The 22,467-nt window shown below is 37.6% G+C and overlaps 2 pseudogenes across 7 annotated transcripts; both read right to left on the bottom strand.

The window, feature by feature from the left end:
• Positions 1–1,306: 1,306 nt before the first annotated feature.
• LOC149009901 (xyloglucan galactosyltransferase MUR3 pseudogene) lies at positions 1,307–3,735 on the bottom strand (annotated as a pseudogene). Of its 5 annotated transcripts, none has more exons than XR_016174730.1 (3): positions 3,568–3,735; positions 3,317–3,391; positions 1,307–3,209 (listed from the first exon to the last, which is right to left on the bottom strand). The product of XR_016174730.1 is annotated as a xyloglucan galactosyltransferase MUR3 pseudogene, transcript variant X5 (transcript). The 5 variants fall into 5 exon arrangements; XR_016174729.1 differs by having other exon boundaries at positions 3,317–3,381; XR_016174727.1 differs by having other exon boundaries at positions 3,317–3,735.
• Positions 3,736–8,655: 4,920 nt separating this feature from the next.
• On the bottom strand, positions 8,656–19,045 carry LOC149009900 (histone-lysine N-methyltransferase family member SUVH9 pseudogene; annotated as a pseudogene). Of its 2 annotated transcripts, none has more exons than XR_016174477.1 (2): positions 16,885–19,045; positions 8,656–9,360 (listed from the first exon to the last, which is right to left on the bottom strand). The product of XR_016174477.1 is annotated as a histone-lysine N-methyltransferase family member SUVH9 pseudogene, transcript variant X1 (transcript). The 2 variants fall into 2 exon arrangements; XR_016174478.1 differs by having other exon boundaries at positions 8,656–9,357.
• Positions 19,046–22,467: the final 3,422 nt, after the last annotated feature.

Here is a 22,467-nt window from a genome sequence, read left to right as displayed (position 1 = left end):
AATAAATTAATTAATTGAAGACTTCCCATTTTGATGCTTCATTATTCAAAATGTGCCCTCAGGTTGTTTCTTTGGTGCAGAAAGGGATTAATTGACCAAAAAAATTAAGAGAAAAAAAATTGATTGAAGTCAAATATCTTATACTTCACGAATCAGGTTTTCTTGACAAGAGAGTCTAAAACGAAGAGCTGAAGCATGTTATTGGATCTGGGTTTACAGGTGGAATTGTTTTGTAAAAGTTTGGTGTTCTGCCTTGAAGCTCGTGAATCTGGGAATGCTAATTTTTGTGGGCCTTCAGCCAGCACTAACTATGAAATTGTTTGGGAGTTGCGCATTAATTGTGCAGCACTACTGAAGTTGAGCTCCACTAATTACAGCTACGTCTACATGTTTAGGCATAAAGTAAGCGTAACAGGCCAGCAAGCCAACCTCATTAAGTGAGTCTGGATCACCTTTTGTCGAGGAGAGACAGTGCTCCTCTACTGCTTCTTCATCATTCTAAGGAGCGAATATATTTCTCAATACTAAAAAAATGAATTAGAGCTGAAACTCTCAATGAGTCTCATAGGAGTCTCCATTTATTGTGTGATGAAGAAATATCAAAAGAACACATATCTCTCCCCCTTGACTAAGCTTTGCATAGGCGTAGCTTTTGTCGCATGTTTGAGGCTCATACTTGGTTTCCACCAAACTTTGCTTGGGATTTTTTTTTTTCTTCTTTTTTTCTTCAATGATATTGGATTAATCTCTAATTCCTAATTCTTGCAATTTTTTGACAGAATTCCAGAAACTGACTAATAATGTGTGAAAAACCTTTATACCAAATAGGCAAATGGAATCAATCTCACTTTTTTATACAATATTTGCCCCCTAGTTTGCATGTAAATAAGGATGAACAGATGGGCCATAGGGGATAGAAACCATAAGATAGTAATGTTGATGAACTGCATGCAAATTTTGATTGCTTCCTATGATGAAAAGCATTGAACAAGGATGGACCTGACAGAAAATGATGAATTATATTGCATTTCAATCTCTGATTCCTAATTCTTGTATGATATGGAATGAGTTGAGAAACTCGATGAGTAATAATGATTACAAAATCTGTTGTGTGAAAAATTCAAGCATAAAATGGAACTAATCTCACCTCTTTTACAAAATTATATTGAATTAGGAGAACATTTATCCCCAAGTTTGACAACAGTATGTGAAGATCAATGGGAATTTCTCAAGAATTTAATGAAAGGTTTCTGTGAGGGAACATACTTGCTGTCCTTCACCCATGGAGCGAGCTTAGATTCCCCCCCCCCTTTTTTTTTTTTCAAGCTACACCACCGGATTCAAGCTTGACTGGAATTCATATGAGGAAATTGTTCTCCTCCTGTCATGATTTATCCCTAAACTCATTCTTAAATGAAATTTTGGCAGCTTCCGTAGAAGAAGAGTCACCTGAATCCCCATTATTCTTTGGTTTTGAGAAGAAAGGATCCCATTCATGAGGCCCTACCTCATGTTTTCCTTCCTCTAACAGTGCATACTTCCAAGCATTTTCCTCGATAAAATTAGGATCTTCGCGATCTTCAATGATGTCCTCTCTCAATTTGGTAACTTTGTCAATCACAGACTGCACTGCTACATCAAATGCATCATTAAGACTCTCCATTCTTGACCTCGGATCTGCATATATCAATCTTGGTATAAGTCCTATAACCTCCTCCCTCATGATCTTCACTTGATCTGGAGAAATTTGCAGTAGCCTTTCCTCTATGCTAACCTTACCCTTACGGATATCATCCTCTGGAATGAACACAGAGTACTTCGAATAATTACTTGGCAGATGCCAAGTGTACTGTGTGTAAGCCGAGCCAGGATGGAAAAACACAGGTATACAACCAGCCAACATCGAGTCAAATGCTGATCTTCGTGTGTATGAATCACCTTGAGGCTGAAGGCAAAACAGAGAACTCTGGAACATCTGCATTATGCTGCTGGGAGAATGACACTTACTCTCCCCAAAATCACATTCTAGTAACTTACCCACCTTGGCATTCCTACACTGCTCAATGATCTGGGATCGAATTGATTTTGGATTGCCTGGACGCGGAGCTCCAGCAAATGAGAAAAGCCATGGTCTCTCCAATCTCCTCATCCTATCCTGCCACACAAAAACATCATTATCCTTTGCCGGATGGAAGTAGGTAGGATATGGTATGGCAAAGTCATTGGCATTCCAGGGGCTTGATTCAACCACAAGCATAGACATGTTCTTGGCAGCTGGAAGAAACAAAAGCTTGCTACCCCAGTCAGAATCTTGATCACTTAATCTTCTGAAGTCCCATGTTATCCGGCCAGCAACCAGGAAATGATCCCTACCACCCATAACCTTCCACTCAGGTGTCTTGACAAGCCAATCCACCAAAGCTAGAGATGATGCATCCCTAACAGAGGTGTTGTAACCCCAAAGGTAGCGGGATATGTCCAAACCAGCATAGAATGGAACAAAAATGGCAGCAGCAATCGAAGAATCTCGCGTCAAGCACTCGTACTGTTTCATCCTATTGCTGAAGATCACATCCACCGCAAACTGGTTAGTGGCATACCAACCAGTATTAGAGAAAACCCCTTCAACATTCTCCAATGGGGGGCCAAGCCCAGCATTAGTGGTGAACTTGCACATATTGGTCCAGAGACTAAGACTCTTGCACTCTTTGAGCATATCCTCATTGAACCGTGGAGGTAGGTCATGGACATAGATGTACCTTCCCCCACAAGGATCACTATTGTTCTCTGCTGTCCTCAATGCCTTCATAAACGGATGACTCTCCGGTGATGGACGACTGGCCTTGGATGGCTGGGTTTCAGAAGGATTAGGTTCTAGCATTACGAATTCATCGATGGTGGATGGCTGGATTTGGGAAGGATCAGGCTCTAGCCTTACAAATTCATCGATGGAACCACGACCAAAGCCTAGAAAATGGAAGCAAAAGAATACTACCCATAGCAACCCTGAAAAGGAAAGAAGCCAAAAGAAGCGAGACGGTTGATTCTTTCCGCTAGCCTTCATCAATAGCTCAGGAGAGCTGCACTCCGACAAGCGACGTCTCATCAGATAGAGACACCAAGTGGGCTGGAAGCGATGGGTCACAACAAAGATAAGAAATGGGTATTCAAGATTCGGTTCTTAAAGCTAAATTCTACCATCGGAAACCCTAGAAAATCAGATTATAGAACTGGTCAGATGCTGCAAACAGTATGAGCTCGTTAAATTACAGAACCTATCTTATGGTGACAATTTAGTAGATCAAGGTTAACATACCTTCGACAAGAACTGAAACGAACCCCAATCCTACGGAGTACGGAAGCTCGCTCAGTGGAAAAACACTAAACAGAACTGGAAAGGCAAGAATCAGAGCCACTTGCAGAATAAACCCAGAATGACCAAATTAAAATCCCCCAATACTAAATCAAACTCCAGGAATTTACACAACACTATAAGTCTATAACGATTTAAAAGAACCAATATTAAATTCAGAGGAGAAAAGAAAAAAGAAAAAGAAAGAGGGAAACCTTGGATCTTTCCATATCACAGTTCTCAAGAAATTCGAATCAGATCTAATCAATAATCTACTCAAAGGTTTCAGTTACGACTGGAAGAAGAATCGAAACTGAACTTACATAAAACTGATTTTTGGATCTTTCCGTTTCGGTAGTTTTGCAGAGTATCTCTCTGTTCATTGAAACTAAAGGATTAAGGAGGAGATGAACGTGCTTATAAAAATATAAAAATATAAATATTTAGACAAGCTGGCGCACGTTAGGATTCAAAGCCGCCCTTCTGTGTGTCGGTAGCTCGCGGCCTATGTGCCAGGTAGGATGATTCGCTGATGCGTCTTCGAGTCTCTGCCACGTAAGATCACCAACCAACGTTCCGTTCCAGTTTCGCGCCCGAAATTGCGAGATTGCCGTTATTGCGTGACCAGAGAATTCAGAAATTCCATTCGAATTGTCTTTTTTTTTTGGTAACCAGAAATTCGAATTGTCGTGATAAGCAATACTAGGTAGGTCAGTAGGTGGAGGAACGACACTATGCTTCAGCTCTCACCTAACAACGGTGGCTTTTTCTAATTATTTGCTATCTGGGCCCCACTATACTTATTAGTTATTCCCCTCTGACTGCAACTGGACAATGCGAAATTGCTTCAGTCGGTTAAGCGAAATTCCGGACCACCGTTAAATATCAATGGTTCAATCTCGAAATTTTGATCCGACGGATCCAAATGTATCACGTGTCAGTCATGCGCATTTAAGCAAGGTCCAGCTTGTGCTCACCACTACTACATCCTCCCGGCGGGGCTTCGTCCATGGCCTCGAGCGGATTCGAACTCTGATCTCCTATGTGGAAGCGTTGGGCTTTCCCAATTGAGCCATCCCTCGGGGTTGAATCACGAAATCTTTTTCTTTCTAAATCCCCGGGAGATCTTGCGGAAAAGCTTCAGTCCAGTCAATCTAGATCTCAATTTGGATCCGGCGGTTTAGAATGTCTCGCAGTATGGTCCTTTGGAATTAAATAATTTTGGAGTTGGCTAGTTGATATTATGAGGGGGGAAATATTACTAATTTATGTGCCGCCATATCGGTGCAAACCCGAGACCTCCCCATGAGAGGTTGGGTTGTTAACCGCTTGACTATCCTACCATTAACTAGAATTAAATAATTGTGATCCCTTTTATTTCATATTTATTTATAGTCATTAGATCTAGAAAATGTTGTATGTCACAATCTAAACATCGTAAGGAGATATCTACGTATCACAAATGAAAACCCTAAAATGTTCATTAGAGTGTGGACCGTGAGACCATGTATGGTTGCGTGTCATAATCAAGTCATGCTCACTCTTTTTTCATTCTGGTTATAATTATTTTCATTATTTTCAACTTTACCTATAACCGAGAAAGATACTCATTTGAAAAGAGATTTATTTATATAGTCATGCATGTATATTAAAAAAAATTTATCATTTTTCTAAAAATTTTTATTACCATCGCATTTTATTTTCTTGACTTCCAAATAAATTCAAATGTTAACAATCAAGTTGTTGCCAAGGTTCGAAATATATGTTAAAAATTGTGTGTCGGTTAGCTGGTGACACCACCGACATGGCGACATTTTACTTACATTTCGTTGACTTTTGGTGGTGGAACCTTCGTAAAATTGCTGGAGTTACTCGAATCTTGCTACTACTTCACGTTTGTTTTCTTCATCTATAATTGAACATCTGCAACTAATCCAAACTGATATGGAAAATTTATAGATCAAAGTGTGCAATTTCACTGACATAAGGACTAAAAGGAGATCAAAAATTTCATCTAGAATTGACCGTGCAAATTTTTGATAAAGGCTGTGCTTCATCTGAAACGAGAGAGATACCGGAAGAAATAGTTGTAGTGGTGAGGGCTATGAGTGTCAAAGTCGGAGAAGGTGAAGGAGAAAGCTTTGATTTTTGTCGATCTTTCGCCGATTTTTTGTTAATGTCGTTTTGATGTTGGGTTTCATGTCGCCCTTGAGCGACATGTCGATTTTTTGCCGAAATGTTCAGCGACATAATATACATTGGTAGTTGGACCCAATGGGGGACCCAAAAGATGTGGACTTTTTTTGGGTTATCCTATTTTTTCCATTTCATATTTTTCTATTAAAAAAGATTTAATAAATAGAAGGAGAATTTTAGCCGTTGAACAATGAATTTTAGCCCTTAAAAGAAGCTAATTAGTATCAAATAATATCAAGAGATGATACTAAATGGGTCATCAATGTGATGATCACGTTTCCATAAATGTCTTATCAAGAGCTAATTATTCATGTTAGACAACCTTATTTAATTAAATTGTATATATCTAAATTATTAAATTAAGTTACTCTAATCTATGCAAGAATAAGTCCTCACCATGCCTATTAAATTTGATAGGGGCATTTGCCTTTAATTAAAACCAAAGAGTTAAAAATACAAGTCTTCATGGATCCCACACTTACGGGAGCAGATCCATTGACTTAACCAATTTTTTAATCAATGTTGGTGAGCTAATTAAATTTCTACATTAATTAATATATTAAATTAGATCAGATCTCCACAGAATATAAGTAATAAGGTATAATATATTTTCTTTATGGTGCCAAACACGTTCAATTTTTTGTTATGAGCAAGGAGAGCACGGTCCTTGCATCGAATCCGGATCACCGCGTTTGGTGGGGCCCATGTGAGACTTACTGTGGTCTCACTTATAAATTTTATTATTATTATTATTATTATTCAAATATAGGTCTCACATTAATATGTACCGTGAAAAGTACTCTAGTCTTACTTAGAGTGAAAAAGCGTCGGGAGAGTATAATTTGGCTATTTGATTGCTCTCCCTTGCATGAGAAGTTGATGACAAGTCAATGAAATACAAGCACAGAATAATTCGATTAGGCCAATAAAAGGTTAATGGAATGGTTGAGAATTTTGTTTTTCAATAGAGAGGTCGTGGGTTGCAACCCTGGCAGGCATATGTAATATCTCCATACCCAATTTCTTATATATAAAAGACGTCTTTATACGAATAAGAAAAAAATAATAATTAGATTTGAGGGGGTGATATAGTCATTTCATCTTCTTAGAATTAAGTACAAAATACAAATTTATTTGATGTAATTTAGGTATTATTCAATTTCAGTTAACCACTAAAGTCTATATCCCAACATTTATAATATTAAGAGAAAAGAGGGGGACATGGAACTATTATATATACCATCAAGAATAATCGAATCTCAGCTATTGATCATTACCACCTAAGCCCCGGAGATGATCTAGATTTCACTCTTCGTAGGTTTACAATAGGGACGGGCTAGACTGGGTTTTTACAAAGCCAATTCCAGTGTTGAATCTTCTTAGTTAAGTCCATTTCGGCACCTTGGACTAAGCCAAGCCCAATTCCGCATTGATTGTCCCTAATTGGGCTATGTCGAGATGGGTTGGCCAATCTCTATCCCTGTTTCTACTATTGTCTCTGATTGGCATTGTCCCAGGCGATGATGGCCCCATCCCTATCTTTGATGGCCCAGTCCGTGTCCCTAATGGCCTTCTCTATGTCCTTGATTGGCCACGATTAGATTTGAATCATCAAGACTAAAAATCAGAACCAGGGATTAGTGCCAAAAAATCAAAGATGAGTCAGAAGGGACAAACAATATTCCTAGGCCCGCATTTGTCCTTGCTTCCGGACCAGAATATTTTGACCCTAACTTACCCTCGAAGCCAATATCTTGAGCCCAAGCCTCTTTAAAGTATCCCTCTGATCTGAGAGATCCGAAGGAATTCCCAATCCCACCCGACCACCCTTTATACCTTACTTAAAATAGAGAAAAAGAAAAAGGAAAAGGAAGAAAGAGATCCTCTTCCACTCTGTTTTTTTGGCCAAAACAAAAATACTCCTCTTCCACTCACTTTGAGAGAAGAGATACTCAAATAAAGGTAACAAAGCAAATAGTTTCTGGGTTCATAGACATGCTACATAAATTGTATTTTATTTTATTTTCTGCAGAACATAAATTAGTTGTTCATCTGAGATATATGATCCGTAACATGAGATTGTATGGAATCACTCACTGGTTCTGTTACGTGCTAATCCAATCAAACTCACCATATCTGAAAGATGAATAACAATTTGAAATTGGGTAGCTCATCTCAACTCTATGGTCTACAATATGATTAGTCATTTATGTTCTTGGACTTTCTCTGCAATGTTTCTGTAAATCATCAAACATATATAATGATTTGCAACAAAATTCTTTTTTTCTGAGAGCGCTGAAAACAAGAATAGAAAACAGAAAAATTAACACTAGCATAACAACACTACAAGCAGAATAAACAGAAATACACAGAAGAACATTAGACAAAACCCCAGAGTAACATCTAGTTTCTTTCTCTTCTTCTTCTTCATCTTCCTTTTCCTAAACCCCACAGTAACATCTAGTTTCTTTCTCTTCTTCATCTTCCTTTTCCTCTGTTTTGGTTTTGAATCTTCATTATCCACATTCCAGTCTCCCCAACATGAATGAATTCCAGGATCCCTCATCATCACCTTGCTTCCCAATAAAATGGAGTTGTTTACACCTTGAACATTGTTATTCACATAAATGTTGATAGAACAGCAATTTTGTGACTTACCTTCAGGACTGTGACGGATGTTTGTTGCAGCCCCAACATTCCTCCCTTCCATTTTGATATGATCCATGGGGTTATAATCACAGCTTGCTGGGGACACAAAATGATTAATTAACCATGAGATATCGATATCTGCACTCCCTTCCTCTTGGTTTCCTTCTCCACAATTCTTCATGGCTCAGCTACTCTGGCTTTTGCTTAATGTGTTTCACCCTTTTATTCAATTTTATGCTTTTCTACAACAAAAAGCAAAGCTTATATTCCACAGGTGGTTGCTTAATTTGCACTCTTTGTCACAAATCAAATACACCACGGACATTTAAGAATGGTCTACCACCATTCTCATTTAAAAGCAACACAACCACAGACACCTTCCCCCCCCCCCCCCCCCCAAAAAAAACTAAATTTATGTAACTAACTAGCACCTTCAAATCCATTACTGTAAAGATTCTCATAAACAGTAATAAGTATCCATCTCAAATGCCATATATACATTCTCATTTGACATAAACAGCTCCTGCTTGTTGCATGCCCTACTATAAGATTGGAACAAGAAAAAAGTTAACCAAGAGACCTGTAGTAAAACGGCGAACCCGATGCCAAAGGCTTTCATACAAGTAGAGTCAAAAGGGGAGCAATTTTCCTATGCAGTCTTACCCCCAGCAATTTTTGCTGAGAGGCTGTTTTGGTGCCTTGACCTTGGGACTACAACTGTGATCCACCAAGAGACCCGTAGTCATATATATATTATGTCATGTAAGTACATGCTTCTGTAACAAGTTAGTCCTGTACCCAATTTGGAAAGACATTTACACAAGCAGACATGGAATATGTTCACTGATATGTACAGGGGTGCACATACAGAAAAGGAAACATGTTACAAAACATAAGGGGTGAATGGACTTCCTCACTGTCCACAGAAGGATCTTCTATCTGGAAACTCCACCTTGATCACTGAATAAACATCCCTTTTTGAGGTAGATATAATCTTTTTAATTTCAATAGCCATTCATTTACAGAGCCACATGCTCTAGCTAAAAGCCTGCAATCAACGTGGTGCCAACACCTTACAAATCTGACCCCTGAATCAGCATTTGCAGTCTTCTCTTATATGGCAAAAATGAAGAGAGGTGTAGCTATCTGAGGTCTTAAAACTGCTGTTCATAAAAATAAAAATAAAAACACCATCTGCATTAGATATTTCAGTTAACTTTAGAACCAACTAAGATTATTAATGACAAGAATAGAAACATACATAAGAGAATCCTATGAAACTGCCCAGCCACCCAAGCTAGTAATAGCAATTATAAGAAAGCTATGTAACATCGATAATAATTCAGACTTTGACAAGGGAAAATGAAAACATAATTGATGTTTAATGTAACGAAAGAAGAAAAAAGAAAAAGCAATGTGCTAATTCCAACATAAAACAGTTCCTAGGCATTTTCAACTGCCATCTGACAATTTTCAGATTCAGTGGTGTTTTTCTTTTTAAAATGGCAAATATTTGGGAAAACATTCAGAAAGAATCAAACAATAAACTAAACTCATACGAGCACTGCCACATCAATAACGGCATGAGGAACAGTATTCACATAGTCAATGAGGAGAGAAGTTTCATTTTTTTTTTTTTTGGTTTGGGGGGGGGGGGGGGGGATAGCGTATGTTACACTGACTGGAAAACCTTTTCCCTTACAAAATGACAAAAAGGAAAAATGTGAACCATTTCAGCATTTTCATGAAAATGTACTATATGATTAGATATGAAAGACCACAATAAATGAACAAAATCTTTGGCAATCAATTTATTCGAATCCCTTATTTCTTACTCTTTTCTGGGTGTTTATTATCTAAATTTGAAATTTGAACATATGTTGATACATTATGTAATAAGGTAAAATTGCTTCTAGACAAACAAACAGTAATAATAAAGCGGTAACTCTTAAGTGAAAAATCAGAGGGTCCAAAAAAGAAGAAAGAAATAAAGGATACAAAAACAAGAAGAAAGAACAGATAGGGTATCAACATTTATCCTTCTGACTGACATTTCCACAGGTTCCAAGTGAAACACTCAACATTCATGCATACAACATAAAAGTGCATATAACTAGGTCATAAGAGACAGAAATAAACCAATCAAAGATATGAGAGGCATATTCTATAATAGCTACCCAAAGGGAGTCAGGAATATATAACTAGGACTCACTGAAGCAGTGAAGCAACCCATATAGTTAAAAACAAGTTTTAGGAAATACTAGAAATGACATATTTTATCAAAACTAGCAAGTTTTTCTATTTCAATTCTGGAGTTGTTTGGTCCTTCGACTGAATTCTCCTATAGAGAAAGATTCAAGAAAAATGTGGACCATTAAATCTGACATCCCTGAGATTGGAATCCACCACAATACCTGGACTACCCTGTATCCCAAATATTGGTCTAATGGATGACATCGGTACTCAGTAGCATGTATGTTCATCCATTATGAGTCACTATTCACTGCAGCCTTGGCAGGTGAGCTAGCCAGTGAATGAATTATGATTTCCCATCGACAAGTGGTATAGCGTATTTATGTGTTGATCTTTTAAGATGTTGTCCATGCTAGATTACCAAGTTTGCATACTCTCTCCTCTCTATCCTGTTATAACATAGTCTTCAGATTGTATTAGATAAATTTCTTCCAAGCATCAGTTTAGAAACCCTTTTTACCACTTGATGTGTAACTAATTTATATATTGATACAACAGCAATCGTCACTCTATCGCAGCTATTCTAGCAATTGGAAAGAATATGTCAAAATAAACTATATTTGTCTTCCATTCAAATCCTTTGACTACCAAAGTTTTGCTCTAAACTCATTAAGAGATCCATTCAGCCAACAAGATCTTGGCATGATCTTATAAAAATATCAGCCTTGTGAAGTCTCAAAAGATGAGACAGTAGGCAACATAGGATTTGTAAAATCACTGTCAAGATCTCATATGTCACAGAGATCTCTGATTAAATATTGATCTCAATTCAACTCAGACAAAACCAAGGCTATAAAAGGCATTGCCTTGACAACGTTTCAGCCTCAACTCAAAACCTTCCCTGTCTTGCTCTACTGTGAAGGAAAAACACCTCCCAATTGAGGGTTTTGGTGCATTTTATTTTGGTACATATCACACCATTTGAAGATTAAATGCTTGGGATTCAAATTAAAGCTGCAAAATCAAGCAACAAACTTTAAAGACTAAGAATTCCAGATTCAAGAATAGTTCCTGCCCTGCTAGTTGTTTCATCACAAACTACTCTTAGATGGTAGGACTTGGTAGGAGAACTCTTGAGATCTCACGAGATATCCTTCTTTTTCCATTTAGCAAGATGAGATGATGTGCGAGACAAGACGATGTGCTTATACATAGGGTGTCAAGTCTTTAACTCTTGAGTTGTAACTTTGATGATTGGATTAGCATTTGAACTTTTTAATCAACTATAGACATGTTTGCTGTATTGGACGTGTTTGAATTATGAAATTTGAACATTAATGTATGAGTATACAATGATGAGTACAATTAACAGACCAAATTAAGGTTTCATTTCAGTGTATTCATTTCCCACCTGGGTTCTGAGGTGGAAGGGCTGAAATAGGCTGTACAGCAAGTTTCAGCCCCAAATGACCCCTAATACCCCTTAAGTTGGACCTTCAAGTTAGGAAAATTAATTCCACCAACTCAATGAGATCCTGAGCTTAACTCTCTTTCTTGAGTGGGCGAGATGGGCCTCGAGATGGAGATCTTAAACCATGCTTGTTACACACTAATACTAGTCTAGTTTTTGTCTCTTCCCAAGTTTCCATTTATTAACAAAATGACAAACCATCAGTATGGAAGATTATGAATATGATGCCTCATACTCAAAATGGTTTACATTTTGAGTTCTTTGAAACTCCTAATGCTTAAATAAGTTGTTTTTACACCATTAATTATCTATTCCAAACACCATAGAGTGCTTACCTAGGGTCTGCAGTCAGAGTACCATTTTGGGTTTGAATTGCAAAAATTAATGTTTCCATTGTGTTTTAGAAGTTCTTTTTTTTGGATCAATGAAATAATAATCAACCAAAAGCCCCAAAAGGGGAAAGAGAATGTTTTAGAAGGTTTTGAATATGCTGGATGTCAAGTTTTAGACCCATGTTGATTATATGGTCACCAAAATTCACCAGTGTAAAAATTTGAAAAAATTTATACTAACTCGCTGAGATCCCACGAGATCTCAAATCCATGGCCGTTGGGAAACCAGAGATGAAATCATGACCTTAAAATGTTATGGCAATATTGTGTTCCGCGTGAATGAATTGGGACAGATACATGTTTGGTCAATCACGATTAATCTTCTTTTCCAGCAGAATGAACCAGAGAAAAGAACATCCTTAGAATTTAACTAGTAGGAAATAGCAAGTTGGAGGAAAAAAAAAATCTTCAAAATCCATCCTTTAAGCTAGTCGTTGTACACATCAAAGACACTTCCTTCTTCAGTGTTGGAATTACAGGATCTAGTATGTAAGTCAGAGAATGATTGTTCTCCATTTCTTCTATTCTTCTTCTTTTCCTCATTCTCAATCAGGATTCCCCAACTTTTCATCATTGGGCTAAGCAATATTTGATTTGATAAGAATTGATTTACTGACATCATAACATTCTCACTATTCTTTCTTTCTTTAAGACCTATAAATATGATCCTACCTGGGACCAGATTTAGGATTTGACATCTGCCTAAAAAGGAGTTTTTTTCCTCTCATGTTCATATTTCCATGATAAGTGAGGTTTCCTCCTAACTCCTAATTTTTGTGAGAATTGCCTGGAAAGGAAGGCAGACCTCAATACCTACAGTTGCAGAGAAGACCCAGGACACCTGCCACTCTAAATTGGTAAGAATCACTGTAATAACAAATCAAAGATAATCATAATCCCACCATGAAGGAAAATGAAAAAAATTAGGATATAAGTTTTATGGTTGAAAACACTCTCTCAAGTTCTAATATTTTTGAAAATAGTCAGGTTGTTTCTAATAAAATTTCACGTGCAACAACAAACACATAGTTGCAATAAAATTCCCACTCTATTTGCTTCTCACAACTGGCTTGAATATTTCTAGTGGATCACCACTTCTATCGAATAGAATTCATCCACTCATGTAGTTTACTTTTTATTGTTCATATAAAGGACAACCATTGCCCATAAAATTAGACTTTCAACGCTAAATTGCAACAAAGGGTGCAAAAAGACACGCCTTTTTCACCATAATATCTTCTTGTGCCCTGATCTATGTGCAAAGTAAGTGGAGGCAACCCATAAATTCATTTTTTCCCCACTGAAACCTGCAAGGATAAGGTTTGACTCAAATCAGTTGGATTATCCTAGTGTAGACTTCGGCCATGCAATGGAGGAAAAATATCAATAGAAAATAATACTGATTAGATGATTTGATCAGGTGACTATGACCTAAAAGAAAAGAGTGTATATTGACAATGGGGCCACTTTGCCGCTACAGGAATCTTTGCTGATTCCTTTCAAGATGTTTTCATTTGCTCAAACGTAATTATTGTCCTCATTAAGGTTTTTTGTTGATACTCAAAAGAATTTGGAAAAGTACTCAAATCTCAACCATAGGTTTGTACCAGTCATTTCTACAAGGACATCCATCAGCTGTCAAGCATTCATATTTTTGGTTTTTATCCACCACAATTATGTGACATGAATTCTCGCCTTCATGCATCTGCTGTGCTCATGCATATGTGTGTGTGTGTGTATCTGCACATGCATATGTGTGAGTTTTGTTTCTTAATTCAGGTCAAAGCAGGATTCTCCCCAGGTTTGCCCACTTACGTCAATATTACATTCTTTTGCACTTTAACCAGATTGATCTCAGTCATGACTGCTAGACAAATTTCTGCTCCCCTTGAATTATGTTGGAAAATCTACCAGTATCTATCCTGCGGTAAAGCAAAATTATACTTTCACGTATCAGTTTTTCCATATTTATGCATAACTCCTCTGCTTCCCAAATTGACATGTAAACTCACTCCATTAGCTCTCTCCATTTGCTGCAAATAGTGAAGTGTTTTAAATATCCTTAAGAGGTTAATCCTTTGGCAAAGTTTCTATGCCCTTCACTAACAATACATCACTCAGGTTTGAAAAACCTAAATCTACTCATTCACATCCGCAAGCTCCAACAATTTCCAGATACCATGGGCAACTGCCAATTTATGCATAAATCTCCCTCCACTTACACTTCTAAAAATTTCATTGTACAAAACTCTTTGCCGAACCGCAGGAGAAAAAATGGGGTAACAATCAACTTCCTCAAAACAGCATTCCTCATAAAGTGAAAACCCACCTCCAAATGTTTAATCCTTTTATCGAACATTTTTTTTTTTTGGGTGGAATACCTTTCGTAAAACATTGTGTTGCTGGCAATGCAGATAACAGCTTGACTAATACAAAACATCTTCATGAGTTTGGTAATTGGAAAATCCAACTCCAAAATCAACAATTTCGACTACATCAATTCATTGCAGAATAAGACAGCCATCATGAGCCACAACAGCTGCATTCCTTAAATAATTTAGAAGATTTCAAATATTTAATCTATACATGACACTTCACATTGTCGACAATGTAGATAAACAACTTGATTACACAGAACACCTTCAAAAGTTCAGTAACTGGAATCAATGACCTCAACCACATTGATTCAATTACAGTATGACAGATAGCCCTATACTCAGCCCCCACACTGAATCCAGCCACAACAATGCCAACAATGCTCAGCATTAACCATCAAATTGGGTCAGATGCATGACTATTAGCCCTCCAATAATTTCTTTCAAAACCGTAGTTGAGACTAAGCCCAAAGTATGAATATCTTTCCTCAAAACTTCTCCTAGAGTTCTTTAGGCTTGCCTCTAGCTCTTTAAGATCCATCGATCTGAATCAATAATTCATTCATAGTGGTGCATCCCAATGCCTTCTCAGCATGACCATGCCATCTCCAATGAATCTCTTCTAGCTTCTCATGTATGGGGGCACCTCTCAACTCCAGTCAATGTGGCCACTCCTTACTTATCTTCCCTAGCCTTGCCACATATCCACCTCAACATCCTCATCTCCATCACACTTTGTTCATCAATGTGGGGCCTTCCAAAAGCCCACCATCTTGAACCATGTGTCATGGCTGGCTATATGGTATTCCAACAAGTTTTCCTTTTGAGTTCTAAAGGAAACTGTAGATCACACAACACACCCATTGCACCTTTCAACTGCATCCCTCCCATTTTGATTTTCTGAACAGTGATAATAGTGCCTGATATATGTACCAAGCCGCCATCCATAAACAATGCAAAAAGATATAAGACCTAATTTGAACAAACCCACTATATACTTTCTCTACTATAGAACTTCAATTTCCGTTTCCAATTGTTGACAAGAACTATCATACACCTCAATCACCAACATTTGCAAACCATTTATTTAATGAATATATCTCCAACAGACAGCTTTTTATTTCCCTCAACCCACCAAATTAACTACACAGATAGTTGGTGACCCTACCGTGTGTTTTTACTAAGTAATAAAGACCATGTGCAGGTCATTGTCATGCATATGGTTACCACAGAATATAACAATTAGTATTCCAACCATTTTAATGGATAGACAGCAAGTGCTGTTAACGGGAAAAGAATGCAGAAGAAACTAAAAATAGAATAAGCAGCAGCAATGACTTCCCAAAGCATATCATTGATTGCTTTGAAGAAAACAGCAGGAGAAAAGCAGCAAAAATAATAAACGGCCAAAGGGAATAGTAAGAAGTTAGAACTTAATGTAAGTTGGTAACATCAAAAAATGGTGTACCCAGTGTACAAGACTTCCGCATTGTGGGTTTGGAGAGGGCCTTACCCCTACTTACGTAAGAGGTTGTTTCCAGACTTGAACATGTGACCACTTAGTCACAATAGAGCAACCTTACCTTTGAACCGAGCCCGCCCTCAAGTCGATAATATCAAGCAAAGAAAAATATATTATAACCACAATTTTGGTGTAGAATTTACCATATTGTCAATGATTCTCTAACAAATTAAAGTACCCTATGAATAGGATACAAGAAGATGACCGTTGGCTGCTATACTTATCTCATGAAACCTAACTCTGACAGACGTTCACTCAAACACTTTGTGTAACAATGACAAATGGAGAAGAAGAGAACTCAAGACAAATGATACATGAAGTGACAGTAGGGGTAGTACAATCCTCCCACTTCTCTATCTCCACTCAAGTAAGCATTTATGCTGTATCTTGACACAAAAGATGGGCTGTTCTATGAAGATGCGCAGTATACAAAATGTACCAGGACAGAAAAATGTAGTCAATGAACCAAAATGAAGCACAATAATAGTAAAAAGTATATGAAGAATATCATTATCCACAAACCATAAAATAAACAATGCTTTAAGTGATACAACTGCAAAAGACACATACTAGAAGCTGTATGGGAAACAAGCATCTGTGATTAATTAGCAAGACCCCACAAGAGAAGACTAACAAATCAATTAGAAAGCAATAAAGAAAAGAAGCATTTTACCAAAAACCAAACTGCTAAAAGGGAAAATAAATGTCTACCACTAAAAATATATAACAATTACCTTGAGAGGAAGTTGAGTTGATCCCATAAGTAAGCTGAAGCATCATTTTCGTTTAGGAGAAAAAAACAAAATAGGACAGAACTGCAAAACAAAAAATATCTGCCACCTCTTCATAATCATTTAGTCATATGAGCTGTGTCCTTCAGAGTCGTAGCCACTCCATAATCAAGGCAGAGCTCTCTTAAAGGTGGGATGTTTTCCAATGCAAAAATCATGAGATGAGGGTACGATATGTTAAGGTGATCATACAGTACATACTGCACCATAACATTTGGAGTAGAACTATGGCTGAGATAGGATGCAACATTTTTGTACGTTGACACATCCAATGCAAAATCCAATGGTGGCATAGAGGGGACTAATGGCCTCATAAATTCAGGGAAAACTTTTGATACATCCCCCCATTCCACCCATTTCTGAGGAAAATGACTTGGATAGACCAAACTATCACCATTCATTGTAAATAATGCCTCTTGCTCTTTCGTAAGCATGATGCCAGTATACTCACAAATAAAGGAACCAGCTGGAATCAAATCCAAGGATCTAACTCCCCAGGTAGTTTTTCTTGTTCTAAACACTTCCAGTCGATGCTTCAAACCCCTCTGAGTCACACGATTCTGACAGCTGGGGGGACAGCGACAAAAACTGCCACATTCAAGTATCAAAGGCTTCCCCATCATGAGAATTCCATTGCTGTCATAAGGAAATTCACCACCATTTCTCTGAGCACACAAACAACCAGAGGAACAACCAGAAACACAATGACACCCAAAACAACTACTCATCTGCTGAAAAACAAAAGGTGGAAATACGGTCTTCGCAAGATACTCAAAATGCATTGGACCTTGATCCGAGTCTATGTCATTGAACAGAAAAACAGGCAACGTTTCCTTCCCCTTGGAAATATCAAGACTAAGGTAACCTAATGGCCTGGCTGCCAAAGGTTCCGTTCTCAGGTTCCACGCAAATTTTAGTACAGCACTGCCCATTTCAGGTTGCCCAGCCATCCTCACAAGCTTATATTTGTAAACACCAAAACCAGATTTACCAACATCAAACCAACAATCAACAATTCTATAGAGACCATCATAAACATATATTTTACTGGTAATGCTTCTTTCATGTTTGATCCCCCGGATTACCCGTATCTCAATCCCGTAATACTTGCTCCGCTCCAATGCAAGATTGCCCCCTTCAAGCTTTTGGTGAACGCGTTGCCTAGCAAATTTTCTATCTTGCCCACCATGACCAGTGTAGATTAGCACATCACCCGCATCTTCATCATCCTCATACCCACCAGACACGACAATGCTTGTCGCAATCGGCTCTCCACTCTTACTATGAGTCGCAGTGATAAAATCGATTCCAGCTTGAGGCTGACCATGGAGTCCAATCACGCACATTTCCATCCGGAAGAAGAACACATCACCGACTTCAATACCAGGAATCGAACCAACAATACGTTTGTCCCTGTGTAGCCACAGACCCTTACCTCTCATCAACGAAGCAGCTGTCAAATCCCCTCTCGTTCTCTTACCAACAATTTTCCCCCTTTCCTCCTCCAACGCCGAAAATATCCGCAGAGAATCATATAGCATCCTCGTTGTCCTCACAAGATTCTTAGACAGTATGGCGTCCTCAACACTAGAAATTGTAACCCTAACCATCTCAGCGGACCGAGTTTGTTGGATGCAAGTCAAGGCACCCGCAGAGACACTTTCTTCCTTGGGCTGAGGAACAATTGCAAGTGTATTCGGATCCACAACCGATAAATCGGAATACTGTTGCAGCTTCTTGGAGAAAATCGTCCGGAAAAGCTGTGAAATCCGGTGGTATTCTGAGTAGACATTACTGTCATCGTCATCGGTAGTAATGTCTGAAACCGGAGAGATTTCTTGGACAACCTCAGAATTAGAAACGGAGCTTGGCGTTGGTTCTTCGTCATGGGGTTCGAGCTTGGGCTCGATTTTGGGTGTAATACGCTCAGGGAGAACATTTAGGTCAACAAAAAACGACGGTTTTAAAGAACCCATCTTGGGTTAGAAGTTAGAAATCTTTTAGGGAAAAAAAAGATTCGGTTGCAGAGATTTCTTCAAATGAGTCTTTCTCTGCGTCTGAGCTCAGGAGTTGCAGAGCTCGTGCTGTTGTTCATGGCAAATTTGACCCCACCTGACGTTTCGAACGTAAATTTTTAACTGACGTTGTTAATAAAGACGCACTGCACGAGCGAGAGCATCAGATTCGGACAAAAAGACAAAACCTAACCAATGAGAGTGTGGCACGTGGAAATAAAAATCGATATAACTTTATAGACATCTGGTTTGTCTATTTACTTAAACGCCATTATTACCCTCTTTTTTCCGGAAAGAATTATGTACGTTACCAATTCAAAATAATGCCCTTTATGTCTGATTTATTTTTGGCGGTAATGGATCCTTTCAAAATTTTATAGGATCCCAATGACTTGGAGAAATTTATACACCCTGTAGGAGAAGGACCTTGCTTCAGTCCTACGCATTAAACGTGCAGTACTGTCAAGTAAAACATTCTCGACCTTTGGATCGAGATTTGGATCTCAGCCATTGATATTCAACAGTCAAGATCGAAATTTTGCTTGACAGTCTTGCGTATTTAATGCATGTTCAATGAGTTATTCAGCCATGAATTAGTCTTTCATATTGAAATATTTATACTTGACTAAATTCGATAACTCATTAAGCACTTGTTGAGAGAGTCCTTCCAAGAGGAGGATCCAAACTCAAACACACATGGGTATTTTGTCCATGTAAGACACCTGCCCTCGTGCGGTGGCCCCAAAAGTCGAAAAAGAGTAAGGACCTCCACTTCTTGGAGTTGGGTTCACCTCTTCTTGAGGTGTGGTTCATTGTGGGATCTTTCCATTGTGAAATCTTAACGGACTCTCTCCAATAACTCAATGTTCATTTAAATTTCGTAGTTGACCAAATCACATCTACTCAAGTTTTTTTTGGTATTTGAGCCACTCTATCAAGCCTGCATTGACCACATCTACGCAAGTTTTGGGGTTCAATCCCTGAAACAAAAGAATAGTTACATTTCTCTATTGCTAAGCAACTTCTAGTGGCAATGGTTGAAACTATTTGGCGAACTAATTTTTATAATTTTATTGAATTTATAATTCAAATAGTATGCATTCTCTTTCCCCACCACAGTTTCTATTGCTTGCAAGTAAAATTGTGTTGTGAATCATTCTTTCTTATAGGGAATTTTTCTCTCTACCTACCACTGATTTATAGGGCAAAAGGAACGAAGAACTTGTGGGCATGAACGATATATTATGGGTTTGAGTTGGTAAAAGAAAAAAAGCGAAAAAGAAGGATACGATGAAGTCATTTTTGTTTTTTTGATAAAAATTGAATAAACATTTTAAGTGGAGAAGGGATTTGTTGAGGAAAAAGAAATGGATGGAAGTGGTTAAACAAGAAATTCCGTGAATGGTGTTAAAATAATATTAAAATGAGTTGGAGTATGAGTGTGTTATTTTTTTTATTTTTTATTTTTTCTTTTAAGGGTGGTGGAATTAGGAATCCGGATCGTCTCCCCGTCGAGAGTGCTCCCCCATGGCTTCTCGACCACAAAAACCAATGGGTCCCACTGATGCGAAAAAAATTTTATTTTTTCAAAAAATATTTTTCACCGTGGACCCCACTGATTTTTGTGGTCAGGAAGCGTCGAGAGCACAAAGTGCTCCCCGTCGAGATCAGCCTTTTATATTAGGAGAAAGGGACTACTACATATATTATCAGAAAGAATCAAAAGCATGATCTCTTAACTAAAAGGTGTCTATTATTGTCAACTGAACAACCCTGTAATGGTAAATTAAGGTATCATATCACTAAATGAAAAAAAAAAAATTATAGCATTGTTTGAAAATTTTACCCAAGAAACAAAACTATTGTTTGAAAAGATTCTCGTGTACCCAATTAAAAACTTATATTTATTATAGTTTATAAAAAACAAATGCAAACTTAAACTATATTAAAAAAAACCTTGAAAATGTTGTCGAGATATATAATAAACTAACTCAAATGAATTTTAAATAAACAAAAAAAATATATATACAAATTTGTTATTTTCCCCTTATTTCATAGATGTAATTAATGGGTTAAAAACAATATTATGAATTGTAGTATATAAGTTCCAAGTTCCAAATGTGTTTTCCATTGAGTGACCTAGTCAGAATGGCATATATTCGTATCATGTGATTCCTAAGAACATATTTGAGCTTTCAGAATATTTGGTCCATTTGATAACGCTTTTGGCGATTTTATTCCAACAATCCAACAGGTGATTCTTTGCCTGATTTACTGCACAGAAGTTCCAACCAAAAAGATTTACTGTATCTGCATTACACTCTTACCACAAGGGAGAAAAGTTTCTTCCTTTTTTGTGGTTTGTCATGCTTCTTGCTTCCTTTGGTATGCCAGGAAGAAATTGATTTAAAAACAGCCAATCATGCTCATAGGTGGTGAGCATTGATGAGTCTCAATCTTCAACTTATATGGATAAAAAATTAATAATAATAAAATAATTTTTTTACATATGGGTTCTTATTATGGACCACAAATTAATGTTGCATTCCTGTAATACAATATATTACATGTGGGTCTCAAATAGATTAACACCGTTAGCTGCAGTTAAGTACATTTGAATATACTTAACGGCGACTGACAGTATCAGTTTGGTTAGGACCCACACATAATTTATATATTACACTAAAGAAACCCAATATTAGTTTGTGGTCCACTAAGGGGGCCCACACATAAAAAACTCTAAAAGAATTCAGCCACTCATGATAAATAATCAACCTAAAATAAAAATGAAGATTTTGATTCCAACCAATTTAAATTTTTCCTCAGAAAAAGAATTGTGTTTAAATCAGATGTGAGTTAAAATTTTCCTCTCTATATGGGAAAAATCCCACTTTATCAATGCTCCTCCCAAATGTGAGGACACAATCTTTTACCCAAATAGGAAATCCCAACACATCTCACACAGCCTCTACTAAGTCTTCCCATTTTGCACCAACGTAGAGCTGTTTTAGTGGTGAAACCAACACCTCTTAGTGAAGAGATCGTGGGTTCGACTCTTGCTAAAGCATATTAATATCCTCATCCCGGCTTAATAAGCCCCTTTGTACAAAAAAAAAAAAATCTTCCCATTTTACAATCATCCATTACCAAGACAAATCTATCAATCAGCCATGATCACCAATGGCAAATGGATGCCCAAGAAGGGTTAAAAGCTAAGGTCGGAAGTTGTTCTAGTCAAGTTATCACTCTCCAAAAGGTATCCTTGGGTTGGGACATTTTGAAAACCTCAAAACTAAAAACTAAGGGACCGAAAAAAATCCCAAGCTTTGATCGAAAACCGTCAAAATTTCATCGAAACTTGTTGAAACCTGGTTTAACCCAACTGGTTCATGAGAAAAAATATTCCCGAACTTCGTGGGAAACATGGGAAGTTTCATGAAAACTTGAAAATTTTCGTAGAAACCTAGAACTTCTTCCTACAAGTTTCGTAGCTTTCCCAAATTTTCAATTT

This window comes from Hakea prostrata, chromosome 7 (assembly GCF_041222555.1).
Source record: "Hakea prostrata isolate BN-2017 chromosome 7, UWA_Hpros_2, whole genome shotgun sequence".
Classification (NCBI taxonomy): domain Eukaryota; kingdom Viridiplantae; phylum Streptophyta; class Magnoliopsida; order Proteales; family Proteaceae; genus Hakea; species Hakea prostrata.
Note: the sequence above shows the minus strand (reverse complement) of the source record. Positions and strands in the feature narration are given on the sequence as shown.